The 15,209-nt window shown below is 42.1% G+C and overlaps 1 protein-coding gene across 5 annotated transcripts in view; it reads left to right on the top strand.

Moving 5' to 3' along the window:
• Positions 1-1,101: 1,101 nt before the first annotated feature.
• The window catches only part of ZNF385B (zinc finger protein 385B), a 258,525-nt gene continuing 244,417 nt past the window's right edge, over positions 1,102-15,209 (top strand). For 2 of the 5 annotated variants that reach the window (XM_089519648.1, XM_089519649.1), the window contains exon 1: positions 1,109-1,300. The gene's annotated coding sequence lies outside the window, so the exon portion shown is untranslated. Of the gene's footprint in view, positions 1,301-15,209 lie in introns of all 5 variants that reach the window. The other 3 variants (XM_089519651.1, XM_089519647.1, XM_089519646.1) reach the window with 3 other exon arrangements.

Genomic DNA, 15,209 nt, shown 5'->3' on the forward strand with positions numbered 1-15,209 from the left:
ACTGTTTACCTTCCCTCCAGCGTGGTTCCTATCTACTTGCATTTGCATGCTTTCAAACTGCTGGGTTGGTAGAAGCTGGGGCTAGTGATGGGAGCTCACCCCATCAGGCGGCACCCAGGCCTTGAACTGCCAACCTGCCGATCTGGCAATTGACAGAGTCAGCGTCTCAGGTGGAGAGGACTGCCTCTCCCCACCCGCCATCATCCTGGTGCCTCAAAAGGCAATGAAGGACTCAGGTGGCGAGGACTGCCTTGCCCCACCCACCATGACGATGGGGGCTTTAGAATCAACAACAACATTAATGAATAGCTACTCATCTTTTAAATATAAGGAATCTAATATCCAACACCTCTGCTTCTGTTTTGATTGTTATGGTTTTAATCATTTATTTTATATTTTATCATTGTTCTATTTAGATATTTTGTTATATATGTAAAGGGGGGGCGAGGAGGGCATTATTTGTATTGTATCGTATTGCATTAGAGTTGTATTGTATTTTACATATGTATTTTTTTTTACTATTGTATTACTGTATTGTATTTTACTTTAATTTATGGGTTTGCTTTTGTAATTTTTGTAAACCGCCTTGATCCTTTGGAAAGGTGGTATATGAATAAAATTATTATTGTTATTGTTATTATTATTAAGAGGGTTCAATTCTTATTTGGCCATGGAAACCCATTGGGGCGACTCATGGCCAAGTCACACTCTCTCAGACTCAGTGGCAAGCCCCCTTTGAACACATCTTGCCAGAAAACCCCAGGATAGGGCTCGCAAGGAAGGCACACAACAGACACACAGTATGCTATTCCTGAGGCTGAGAGAGTGTGACTTGACCAAGGTGGGGTTTCCATGGCTTGTGGCTGTCCCTTCCCCTTATCTTCACTTTTTCTTCTTCTGAGTCTTCCTGTGATACTTTCTGCATGCAAGCAGAACCAGTCAGGGGACAGAGGGGCACCCTTGCAAGCAATGCATCATGCAGCCTTCTAGCCCTCCTCCTTCCCTCACTCACCTGAGACTAGAGGGTCATTGGGAGGGAGGCTGGGCGCATGCGCAGGGCGGAGAGGTAGAGCGCCGCTGTCTCTGGTCCCGGGGATGGGGTGGCGCCAGGAGACCCAGAGCAGGAGGACGGAGCGCCAGCCAGGGCGCGCGCGCCACTGAGTGCCTTTGCAAGGAGCAGAGACTCTGGCAGCAGCAGAGCCAAGTCGGAAAGGGCTCGGATGGGTTGCGAGAGTGATCGTCCTCCTGCCGCCTGCCTCCTCCTCTTCGGAGACCCCCAGGATCCAGCTGGAGGGATGAGGTAAGAAGAAGAAGGGATGGGAGGCAGGGAGGCTTTTGCTTTTGGTTTTCCAGACAAAGTTTTGCAGGAAAGTGGTTAGAGCACTGAGACAAAACAACAGCAACACACCACCCCAGCCAGTGTGTGTGGGATAGTGCTTTGAATCCTAGAACCTTAGAGTTGGAAGACCACCCTCCCCCAAGGGCCATCCAGTCCAACCCCCTTCTGCCATGCAGGAACTCTCCATCAAAGCATCTCCTGTGACTTTGTTGGACTTAGGATTCCTCTGCAGACCAGGGTTCGATTCCCTGTTCGACCGTGAAACCCACCTTGGGCAAGTCACACTCTCTCAGCCTCGTGGGATGGCAAAGGCAAACCCCCTCTGGACAACTCTCGCCAAGGAAACCCCAGGAGAGGTTCACCGCTTTCAGTCGCCCTAAGTCTAAGGAAGGTTGGGGGTTGTTTCTTGCTTTTCCAAGCAACTCTTTCAGGATGTGCATCGGAGCATCGGAGCATCGGAGGAAGGTACCAGAGGTCCCCAGGGAGGTTTCCGGCTTGATCTGCTTCAGGAGCCATGTGTTTGTCTTTTTGGACCCTCCCTGGGGTCCTCAGCACTCTTCTGCAGCGCCACATCGCAAAAGAATGGACCGTCTTCCCATCTTCTTGCTTAGCTGTCCAGCTGTCACATCCCTCCATGCTGAGAGGGAATACAGTGGCTTCCACGAGTCTAACTTGGGTGCTCATATTTCAGCACTGAATTTACACCCACATTTGATGTAACTTCAGGCTTGTCCTCATGCTCCAAGTGGAGGACCTTTTGGAATCCCTCCTGCACAGAAAGGTTGGAATGTAGGACATGTCCTGGAAAAATTAGGACGTCACCTGCTCAGGGGGCATCTACACCATAGAATTAATGCAGTTCCACACCACTCTAACAGTCACGGCTTCCTGTTGCACAATTCTGGGATTGGTGGTTTGGTGAAGCACCACCAGAACTTTCTCAGGCAGCATCTACCAGACAGAATTAATGCACTTTTGACACTGCTTTAACTGCCATGGCTCCAGGCTCTCTGACAGAGGTCCAAAACACACTGCAGAAATAATCGAGTTTGAGACCACTTTAACTGCCCAGGTTCAGTTCTAGAGAGTTCTGGGAACTGTAGTTTCATGAGACATTTAGCCTTCTCTCTCAGAGAGCACTGGTGCCACGATAAACTACAATTCCCAGGTTTCCTTAGCATTGAGCCAGGGAAGTTAAAGAGGTCTCGATTGTTTCTGCCATGTTTTGGATCATAGAAAGCTAAATCCCTCACAAAACCTCTACACATCCCAGAATTCCACAGCATTGAGCCATGGCAGTTCAAACAGTGTCAGAGGGCATTCATTCTGTAGTGTAGGTGCAACTTTGGGCAGAGAAGGCAAAAGGCCTCATGAAGTGACAAAATCCCAGGATTCCATGGGACAGAGCTGCAGCACTTAAAGTGTGCTAAACTGCCTTGTTTCTACAGTGTAGGTGCACCCAGAGCATCTCCTTTCTGCATCATAGCATTTGCTAGTGCAAGGCAGAATTCTTTAAATAGGTCAGTATTTTGGAAGGATCTTGGGCAAGTCACATTCTCTCAGCCTCAGAGGAATGGCAATGGCAAACCCCCTCTGGAGAAATTTGCCAAGAAAACCCTATGGTAGGTTCACCTTAGGGTCAGCATAAGCCAAAAATGACTTGGAGGCACACAACAACAACAAATCTTGGAAGGTGTCTGGTTTGGGTCTGAAATGTGAAGATTTGAGGGAGGGGTAAGCCATGGTGAGAAAACCTTAACTTGGAGAGGTACTGCAGACGTCGGTATTTATGTATTTATGGGATTTCTATCTCACCTTTCTCCTAAAATGGGATTCAAGGCAGTTTTAATGCTGGGAATGGGGGAGGTTTCTTGTACTGTAGTCCCTTTAACCTCACTTGACTGCATTGCCTTTTCTTAGAAGGAGGAATTTCCTTAGCAAATGAGGAATTAGCCTACTTTAAGGAATCATCCTTGATGATCTAATTACAAAACATAAGAGTGTGTGTGCGCGCGCGCGCGCATGTGTTGGAGGTCTGAACCTTTTCTAGAGGGCAGGTCTACAAATAACAGGAGGAGCACACAGCCCTGGATGATGGCTGTGGATTCTGGGGCCTTCACCCATCGTATTTGTGAGGTGTAATCATAAATAGGAATGGTTATTATTCCCACCAATAATTTTACTTTCTTTGGGAGGGGGATAATAGGTTCACCTTCTTGTTGCCAGCCTTCAAGTTGTTTCTGGCTTATGATGGCCCTAAGCCTAAGGCAACCCTATCAAAGGTTTTTCTTGGCAAGATTTGTTCAGAGGAGACATTGCCTTTTGTTGTTGTTGTTGCTGTTGTTGTTGTTGTGTTCTTTCAAGTCATTTCTGACTTATGGTGGCTCCAAGGTGAACTTATTATGGGGGTTTCTTAGCAAGTGTCTTCAGAAAGGGGTTGCCACTGCTATCCTCTGAGAGAGTGTGACTTGCTTAAGTTCACCCAATGGGTTTCCATGGCCAAGCAGGGATTCAAACCCTGGTCTTTAGAGCTGTAGTCCAATGGTCAAACCACTACCTCACACTTGTCTTTTAACGTTGCTATACATTGGAAATGACTTGGACACACAACGGCAATAATAACATAACGGTCCCACCAGGGCAATGTCACTCAGGGCCTATCAGAAATGCATGACCCACATGTTCTTAGCAAAAAACAAATGCACTACTACGGATACATTAAAAAAAAGTTTGACAGTGTAAAGAGACCCCAGAAACAGCTGATACAGCAATTACCTTTTGTGGATTATTCTACAGTAGTGTCTTCTAATCTGCTAAAATGCACCAGTTCATAAATGACACCAGCAAAAAGTGATTTCCCCCTGCAGGAGCTGCGTTATCAACTTTGAAGGTTAGGGGGGGATTTGTAACCTTATAATCAATTCAATAGAGTGAATGTGGGCAGCCAGCCATTGGTTGACAAAAAGTTCAAGATAAATTTAGAAATGTTTTTCTATTGCTGAAACTGATACTGCGTTTTACTTTGAATTCTCTTTGATGTCGCATGATTTATAAAGAAAAGAAAGGAAGAAAATGAGCACTCTGTTATCAAGATAACTGTATAAAAGTTTCCAGAAATATATTATTCCTGATTTGTCTGTGAATACTTGCGTATAATAACTTGATTTGGTTTATAGAACCTAATACATTTTCCATGTCAGATGCATATTGAGCTGGAGGTTAAATATGATAAATTCTGGCAGGGAATAGCATGGACTAGAAGGGATGCTGTGGTTGAAGCTCAAATTATGGGATAAAAGGTACTGCAGCATGCTGTCCCTGGATCCCTGCTTAGAAAACATCTGGTCAGTAAACAATAGTGACACATGGTCAGCCAGACTCCACTTTAGTTAATTGCTGAAAGAAATAAGTGTGCATGGATCTCTAATGTTGTCCATCTCTCAGTCGTTGGCTGAGGCCATTATATAATTGTGGCATGGTTGTTTCTGTTTAGATACAACTACCTCATTTTCTTTGTTCAGGACAGATTATTATGATAGTTTTTGAAAATCCCATGCTGCAGTTCCAAAGGATGCACAACCCCAGTAATTAAAGGTTTAACTTTGCTAGAAATTATATGGCAGTTTAGTAGGACTTTTGGTCATTTTTCTATCATATACCAATGGCATAAGGTCAAGGTAGGGTCACTAATGTATTTAAACTGAGGCAAGGGAGTAGAAACCTATTAACATTATCAGAATAAAGAACTGGACAAATGGAATTAGTGCATTGGTAGTAAATGGCTTTAGAAGGCTGCATCTACAGTGCAGGATTAATGCAGTTTGACACTGCTTTAACTGCCATGGCTCCATGCTATGGTATTCTGTGATTTATAGTTTTGTGAGGTATTTAGCCTTCTCTGTCAAGAGTTCTGGTGCCACAACAAACTACAAATCCCAGGATTCCATAAAATAAAGCCATGATAGTTAAAGTGGTGTTTGACTGCATTAATTCTGCAGTGTGGCAGCAGCTAAAGTCAGATGGACTACCTGTGAGTAGACACTGTTCTGTGTTGCACTGTTAAAGATAAAAAAGACTTGCCTTTGATTATGATGTGGATTGTTCTGTAGAGCACATGCCTGTTCTGTACTGTTCTGCAAATACTGGTTTCTGGCTCCAGTTTCAGCTGGAGATGTTCCCTTCACCTGCCACTGGCAATGCTTAAGGATCTTGGATAACTCTGAGATAAGGGTCTTCCCTATGTAAGAGTAATTTCATAATGTTATAGGAATATTTATAGCTGTTATTTTCAATATTTTATTTGTTTGTGTGTTTATTAACTTAAATTTGTGTCCTGCCTTTCTATCAAAAGTGGTGCCAATAAAGGAGAATACTCAACTGATCAAAATTCCTTTAACAGCAATAGAGCTGACATGCTAAAGACCTGTTTCAATAAAAAGGGTTTTGCATGCCAATGGAAAGACAACAGCAAACTGAAAATCGAGCCTAGTTTCTTTCACCAGAGGGTTCCAAAATTTGAGAATGGCCCCCAAAAATGCCTGCTTTGTGTCACTACCAAATGTGCTTCTAATGTTGGTGGGAACTCAAAGAATAATTTCCCATGAAGATATTAACAAAGAGTGACTGATACAGTGTTTAGATAGTCTTTATAGGTTAAAACCAGCACTTTGCTGAAAAATAGTACAGATGTTGTAATAAGGCAGTTACATGCTCCTTGTAAGTGGCTGCAGATCCAATATCTTTAGGAAAAGGTAAAGTTGGTACAGTAGACATAACTGTGTAGATGTGCTCCTGGTCACTATCAAAATCTGGGCCTCTGGTTGCAGGGCTGAATCTGACAATATACCACTTCTGCAAACCAGGGTCTTCAAAGGAGGGTGTAATTTCATCAAACACAAGCTGAATACTTGTTTTCTGATCTGCATTTCAGCTGACCTCTGTTTTATCTTAACTGGGTTTCAGTTTGTTCACACTAAGCAGTGATAGTACCAGACACTGGTTCAGAACCAGAACAGTTTCTTTGGTCTAAAATTGTAGGAACAGATAGAGATGGGTGTCATTAAGATGTCAGTGACACTAAAACCCAAATCCTGAATGACTTCTTTCAGTGTTTCCATGTTTTGTTTAACAGCATGGGGAACAGGAAGGGGTCCTGTGAGACAAAAACAAGTACAGCATCAAAAAGGAGTCCATATCATAATCCCTCCAAACACAAGGGTGACGTGGAAGAATACCTTGGTTGATGATATCAAAAGCTGTTGAAAGATCCAGTGGAACTGACAATTCACCAAAGTGACCAGTGTAGTGTCTGTACCATCAGCAGATTGAAATGGATCTGCACAATCCATGTCGTCCAGAAATCCCTGGAACTAAGACAGAAGAAGGGAATGTTGGAGACTATTCTGAAATGATCTAATACAGTCAGTTCCTGCCATCCGTGGGCTTGCCATCTGCTGATCTAAGCATTTATGAATGGCCTCGGTCCATTCAACTCTGTGGCGGTGCTTGCACATGGCAGAGCCAGAGGGGTCACTTATGTGGTGTGTTGCCATTGGAAACAACAGGACTTTGAGGTCCCATGTTTTTTGTTATCTGCAGGGGGTTCTGGAAAGGATGTCCCACAGATATGAAGGACCACCTATATAACAGTTAAAATGAGTTTGTTTGTTTTTTAAAAAAAAAACACCCAATTTTCTGACAGTTGCATCTTCTAGAAACAATTCAATCCTGACCACATCACAAAGAGAAATTCACTAGTACCTTTTACACATGGCATTTACCACTTTTGTTATCCATTTGACCACCTTCCTCTTTCAACCAGTTTAACAAGGCAGAAAGAACAAAGGGTGAATACACATGATGTGCTTTATTTTTAGAAAGATTGCATCCATATTCATGGTTTGTATAAAATGAAAATAAGATTGGACAAGCAGAGGCCAAACTTACGTCCACTGACCTGTGAGGAATGTGTGACCCACAGGCCATATACCCCCAACATCTTTTTCTGTGTCCCTCCAAACTTCCCAAGGTTTACACACACACACATGGACAAATAAAGCTCACTTGAGTGACTTCCTGCTGAACTTTTGTGCCATAGTACTATAAGAGCTGGCAGTAGTTTGCTTATGAGTACGATGTAGATGACCTGGTGGCAGCAGTGTGTACAGTGCCATCAAGCTATCACTTTATTGTGAAATACCAGAGAGCGTCCCCACAGCAAAGACATTCCAAAAATCTACCTTTTTCTAGCCAAAGACAAGGCCAACTAAAAACAAAGTACAGCAACACCTCTTTGATAAGACTTTGCCTTTTCTCTTGGCTCAGTGCTGAGAGTCACTTCTTGTTTCAGGGAGAAAACAGTTTGATCAACAACAGTAGAGAGGGTAGAGGCATTATCCTTTGCATTTCCTTTCATTTTGTCTTTGTTTTTGTGGGGGGCTCTTTGACATGTGTTTACCAGTGTTGTGAGGCTCTTCAGTACCACCTTCTCCCCAATCAACCCACCAGTCAGCTCTGGGGGTGGTTTGCTACCAGTTTGACGGGAAGCTTGTGATGTTGGCCTTCTCAAAATTGGCCCAGCAGTTCTTAGCCTAGGATGCCTGCCACTATCACTGTAGTCCAAGGTCCTCCTTCAGAATCCCTCTCTGGATTTGGGGTGACTGAATCTCAAGGTGATCTCACTGTAGACTAGTGTGTGTGTGTGCTTATTGTGCATTCTGTATGATAACTGTGACCACCCCTTGATTCAGGGATAAAGAAGACAGTCTATGTTTTTAAAAGAAGGAAATGGCAAGAATTGGAAACATCTTTTGATTATTAATGCTAAGGACTTTGGAGTTGGCCAATGCAATTTTAGGCTGCATCAATAAACGTATAGTGTCTATATCAAGAGAAGTAATAGTACCACTCTATTCTGCTTTGGTCAGACCCCACCTGGAATATTGTGTCCAGTTCTGGGCACCACAGTTCAAAAAGGACATTCAGAAACTAGAATGTGTCCAAAGGAGGGCAACTAAAATGGTGAAGGGTCTGGAAACCATGCCTTATGAGGAAAGACTTAGGGAGCTGGGGATGCTTAGCCTGGAGAAGAGAAGGTTAAGAGGTGATATGATAGCCCTGTTTAAATATTTGAAGGGATGTCATATTGAGGAGGGAGCAAGCTTGTTTTCTGTTGCTCCAGACAACAGGACCCGGAACAATGGATGCAAGCTACAGGAAAAAAGATTCCAGCTCAACATTAGGAAGAACTTCCTGACAGTAAGGGCTGTTCAACAGTGGAACAAAACTCCCTTGGAGTGTAGTGGAATCTCCCTCCTTGGAGGTCTTTAACAGAGAATGGATGGCTACCTGTCGGGGATGGCTTGAATGTGATTTCCTGCATGGCAGGGAGTTGGACTGGAGGGCCCTCGCAGTCTCTTCCAACTCTATGATTCCATGATTATCCCATGTAAATTGCATGATCGCGATTAAGATTTTCACACGATGTCACAACTGTCATTATCCCAGGAATAACCAGGCAATAAACAGCAACAAGCCTTTCATTTATTGCCTGGTTATTCTTGGAATGGCTCTTTAATTGCGACATCATGTAAAATCTTAATCGCAATTGCGCAATTTTCATGGGATAATCATTGTTTAAACTCCCTAATTTCCCCCAGATTTCCTGTGTGATGAAGTCCTAATAGCTAAGAGTAATCTCTTTGAGCACTTCTCAGGACTCCTAGCTCAGAGGGCTTGCAGTCTAAAGTAGTCAAAATACAATAGAATAAGGTGGAAAGTAGAGAACGAATAAGCAGAGGAAGAACAGTCATTTTCAGATACATATACTTTGGATTCATTTTATGTTGTTGATATTTGCCTCTGTATCACCTTCAACTTTTGGCAGCTCTATGAATGAGAAACCTATAAGGGTGCTGGGCATCAGCTGCCCTGCTCAGCTCTTGAAGACTCAGGGCCATGGCTTCCTTGATTGACTCCGTTCACCTGCACTACAGTCTCCATCTTTTTCTACAACTTCCTATTTTACAATTACCTTCTTTGCCAGTGAGTCATGTCATCTCATGATGTGTCTGAATTATGACAGCCTCAGTTTAGTCATCTTGGCTTGTAGTGAAAGTTCAGGCCTGATTTGCTGTAGGACCCATTTATTTGTCTTTTCCATAGTCAGTGGCATCCATAGAACAGTGTCCCTTCTATTTCTTAGCTTCTGGAGTGATTGCGGATAATTACCAGAAGGAAACATTGCCACACTATACACAAGGGGAGATATCAGCAGGTTAGAGGATGCCCCAAGGATGTATTGTACATAAAATAATCCTGATAGAGTGTGCAGAAGAAAAGGAAAGGAACACAGGTATAGTTTTTTGTGGGTTTTTCGGGCTATATGGCTACGTTCTAGCAGAGTTTCTTCCTGATGTTTCGCCAGCATCCATGGCTGGCATCTTCAGAGAATTCTCTGAAGATGCCAGCCACAGATGCTGGCGAAACGTCAGGAAGAAACTCTGCTAGAACATGGCCACATAGCCTGAAAAACCCACAAAAAACTATGGATGTCGGCCATGAAAGCCTTCGACAACACAGGTATAAATGGTCCTCCTTGGGCAGGATGGTTTCCTTGCTCTTGGCAGTCTCTTCCTTTGAGAAGAGAGAAAGAGCTTTAAAGACCAGCTTAATATGTACCTTCAACAGCTTCCCACACTCTCCACAAGCAACATTTTGGATGCGTCATAAAATAAGTAAGTAAATAACTAAATATAACTGAATTACTATTACAAGCAGGTTGGTTTTTGAAGAAAAAAAAAGTATAACAGATTTCCAGATTGCTGTCTCATGAATGTAAATGTCCACTTAGACTGATACCCTTTCTAAGAATAAAGAAGCATTTTGACTGTCTACGTCATAATTTCATAGGCACTTTGTATCCTTTAGTACTCAGCTGTCTCTAATTTTGGCATTTTAACACATCTGTCCCCCTCATTTCTGCCAGCACTTCCCATGACTCAAAAAGGCCAGTATGAAAAAGCCAGGGAAATGCTGAAATATACAACTTAATCCTGCGTCCAGGTTCAAAGTATATGTGTGTGTGTGTGTGTATTAGAATTTGCATCTCTGTGGAAAGTAGTACATTTCTATCAGTGTGTTGCAGTCAGTAGGTCAATAAACAGTCTAGGGATTTTAGCTTTGAAGATATGCAGTTTTATAATTCAGTTGCACTGTTGAACGAGTATGTTGGTGGCCTTTTCATCTTGGGGAAGTTAGCTAATGTCGGCATGTAATTGGGTACGAAAGTTCAGCATAAGGTTATCTCTACCACACTTCAGTTCAGTTGCAAAGATCAGGCCAGCGTTTTATTTATTCAGAAGAAAAGAAAGGTGTCAGAATCCCGGCATCATTTTCATGCTTAAGTTCCCTTGTACTTGTGCGATATCTTTAAGATGCAATTCAATCAACTGGGTGCCTTTCTTTTCCTGAGCACTGTAAACAAACAAACTCACCATTAATAAAGTTGGAGCCTTTAATTTGCATACCTATCTCAAGCATTCTAAAGAATAATCAGTTTGCCATGGATATTTTATTAGTACAATAGAGTAATACAGTTTGTTCAGTTTTTATCTTGGGTGCTTGCACAGTAGGTATACACCAGATTTTTGTTAACTATTATGGCTTCCATCCAGGATCAATTGTGTGGGTATCTGCTTGGGCAGTGGGAAGGGAGGATTGTTTTTCTCCCCAATGTTCCTTTCCAAACATATTTCAGAGGGTTTGGAAAGGAGCATTGGGGAGAAAAAGAATGCTCCTTTGCCACTACCCAAGCGGATACCCCCACAACTGGTACTGGATAGAAGTCATAATAGTTAACAAAAATCTGGTGTATACCTAATGTGCAAACACCCAAAATAAAAACTGAGCAAACTGTATTTAGGAGTGGCAGAGGGCTGCAGTGGAAAAAGGGAATCCAATTTGTCAATGGTATCTAGTCCATTGATAAACTAACATCTTTAGATTTGATCCATAAAAAAGTAGTATGATTATGACTGAGGGTGGCTGAAGGAATGTAAAACTTTTATTAAAGATTCATTCAGAATATTCAGGGAACCAGTCTCTACTGTTGTGAACTAAACTGGATCCCTAAAAGTTTTCCTAAAGAGTTTGAGGTCTAGGTTGTAAATTGCTATCATGCTTTTTATGTGAGGAACCCAGTGTGGCATTTAGGCAGGCAGATGTGTTCAGTGTTAGATGACATCTCTGAGTATATTTCCAGAGTAAACTATAAGGAGCTTATTACAATGTTCAGTCTTTGAGGTTAAGGAAACATTCATGGATTCTACAGGAAGTTCTATGACTGTGAAAAATTGGAGAAGATCTCTTATCCATGCACTTGTGTATCCATAGATGACTCTTCAGAATCAACACTAGTGTACCTGAAACTTTAAAATAATGTAGGCACTTCCTAAACAGTTTTCCCAGCTTACTAACAAGTGCCTGTCACAGTATAGAAGTCATACATATGGTTTACAATCTAAAAATAAACAACAAAAAGGAGAAGGGAATGGTGACCGGGAAGGGGATCAGGTCCAGCAGTTTTTCTCTACCTTCAAGGCCTGGACCAAGGGAGATGGACTGGAGGGATAGCATTGTTATCACTTTTACACAAGATGCTCAGCACTATGAAGGTAGAAAATGTGGTTTAAAATTGTGGCCCCAAAGTTAAGTAAACAAAAACAAACTGATACTTGCAAAAACTGGTTTCAAAAGTATTAACCTCCCTTTACTGTGACATGCCTAAATAGGCTATGTTGCTACCCACAGGCTCCAGAAGTCACATATGTCATAAAATGGAGTTCAATTGAGTATTTTTCCAGTGCCCTGTGATTTCTGCTTAAAGGCATCTGTTTTTGCAAGATCCCAAAGTTTTTGTTTGTTTTTTTGTTTTTGTTTTGGAGAGTATATCTGAAAGAACAGCACCATGAAGACCAAGAAACTGTCAAAGTCAGAGATTATACAGAAGCACCATTCAGTGTTGGTTTATTTTTTAAAATCCCCAAATATTAACATTTCCCAGAGCACTGTTAGATCCATTATTACAAAATGGGAAGAAATGGTACTGGTGCAACTTTGCCTAGCGAACTTTGCCATCCACTGAAATTCAGATCTAATCTGTAATGCAGAAATAACGCATCTTAACTGCCATGGCTCAATGCTATGTAATCCTGGGATTTGTACTTTGTGGTGGCACCCAAGCTCTCTGACATGGAAGGCTAAATATCTCACTGTTGTGCCACTGTTTTTTTTTTTAAAAAAAGCATCTTCACAATGTCAAGTATCTTGTGTACATAAAATGGTAACAATGACAAATCTATTTGAATTCCAGGTTGTAACACATTCAAGGAAGAACCATATGAAATAGAAGCTGCACTCAGAGCACTTGGGAGAAATAAATCATCAGGAACAGATGGCATACCAACAGGGCTGCTTCAGTCTATCTGCAGAGACAGAATCTACTCTAGTTCTAACTAAAATCTGTCAACTAATATTGGGGGGGGGGGGGGGGGACCAATGGCTCACAGATTGGAAACTCTCAATCCCCCAAAAAGGGGACATCAGGAATTGCAGTAACCGCAGGACCATTGCATTAATTTTCCCATGTAAGCAAAGTGATGCTGAACTCTTTACAACAGAGACGTTCTCTGAAAAATGCCAGTCGAACTAGGCTGAGGAAAATAAGAGGCAGTTATAAAGAAATACTTATAAAGAGATAGGTGTGCCACAACATTTGATTGTCCTGATGCATAACATGTATTCAGTACAAGATGCGACTGTTAGGAAAAAATACAGAGAAACCAAATGGTTTCCAATTGGCAAGAGAGTCATGCGAAGAAGAAACATCAACAATTTAAGATATGCATATGACACCATACTGTTACAGAAATCAATATTAATAAACCAATTTAAATGATGGGTTCTTGAACAGAACAGCAAGCAAGCAAAGAAGACCCAGTTTAGTAAAGAAAACAATTTATTTTGCTAGCAAGATCTCAGTTTAAGATTTGGATCCTAATTAACCCCTGAGATAAAGAATAAAAGTAAAGCCCTCCTTTTTATAGACATCTTAACAAAGACTTTCTGTGACAAAATTCTATTGGATATAAACAATTTTAAACATACAAAAATTCATTCAATCAGGACAAAGAATTCTGAATACATCAAAATCTCATTACTTATGCATTAGAAACTTATGCCACATTCCAAGCTTTTCTCTTATCAGTGGCCTCTCACCAAATATCACGCATCAACCGTGGCCTTGCACTCAGTAGTCTACACATTCCATGCAAACCCTTTATCAACATACATTATTCTGACTCAAAGTAGACATCCTGTACCAGCATTTATCCTTCAAAATATGTCACGCCAACCTTTTTATCCATCTTGTTAAAATTCCTACTTCAGCAAACTTTTACTATGGTTAAGTTCACCCTTTTTGGGCCTCTTTCTATTATTCATTTAAGGGAACTAGATATTGATTATATAGAACAAAAATTGAATATTGCCACTTGCCATCTCAATACTACTAGCAGAAAATAGCAAAGATTTGGAACAATTATTGAAGAAAGTTCAGGAAGAAAGTGCAAATAGGTTTACATTTGAATATGAAGAAAACAAATAATGACAGATTATTAACATAACTTTAAAGTAGATGGTAAAGACACTGAAATAATTAAATGTTCATATCTTGGCTCAATCATTAGCCAGAATGGAGACTGTAGTCAAGAAATCAGAAGACTAGGACTCGGAAAGGCAGCTATGAAGAAACCAGACAAGATCCTGAAGTGTAAAAACATATCACTGAACACTAAAGTTGGGATTGTCCATGACATCATATTTCCAGTTTCTTTGTATGGTTGTGAAAGCTCGAGAGTGAAGAAAGCTGATAGGAAGAAGATCAACTCATTTGAAATGTGCTGGTGAATGGATGGTATGGACTACTAAAAAGATATGGGTCCTAGAGTAAATCACCAAGATGACTAAACTGAGGCATTTACACACCCAGAAATTCTGCCGGGATAGATGTGGGATTGAACAGTCAAAACCAGGTATTATCACAGGCAGTTGTGGCTAGGCAAGTGCAACCCATATGCAGCTCAGGCCCTAGCTGTGCTTATCCAACGGTTTTGAAAAGCCACAGGATAAGCATGGCTGGGGTCCAGGCTGCATACAGGTTGCACTCACCTGACTGCGTGCAATAACACCTGGTTTTGACTTTTCAATCCTGTGTCTATCCTGTCTTTCTGGGTGCGATAATCTCCCCAGTTTCCAATTCTGCGTCTATCCTGGATTTCTGGGTGTGATAATCTCCATGATACTTTGGTCATATCATGAGAAGACATGAATGGGGCTCTTGCATAGGCGGATCCCCTGCGTAAGGCAAGGGTCTGTTGTATTTTATTATGTCTGTTGTTGTGTGCCTTCTCTAAAAGAATGTCAAAATCTCCTCCATATTGATTTTTTTTGTAAATAAGGATTTATATTAATTTTAAAAAAATTATTAATTTTCTGGTTAGGCCCCTCGCGGCTCCCCGCTGCTGGAGGAGGCTTTGCCGCAGCTCCCTTGCCGCTGGAGGAGCCGTTTCCGCAGCAGTGGCCTCCTTCCATGTGGCCTAGCTGGCTGGCTAGGCCCCACACGGCTCCCTTGCCTTCGGAGGAGGCCGTTGTCGTGGCAGCAGCCTCCTTCCATGGGGCCTAGCTGGCTGGCTAGGCCCTGCATGGCACAGGAGTCACCGGAGGATGCCATTGTCGTGGCAGCGGCCTCCTTCTTTGGCGCCCCACCCCTAGCCCCTCCTTGAGCCATGGCCTAGCAAGTCAGCTAGGCCTT

The sequence above is a fragment of the Sceloporus occidentalis genome, unplaced genomic scaffold, assembly GCF_023333645.1.
Source record: "Sceloporus occidentalis isolate IW3139 unplaced genomic scaffold, rSceOcc1.0.p SCAF_4, whole genome shotgun sequence".
Taxonomy (NCBI): domain Eukaryota; kingdom Metazoa; phylum Chordata; class Lepidosauria; order Squamata; family Phrynosomatidae; genus Sceloporus; species Sceloporus occidentalis.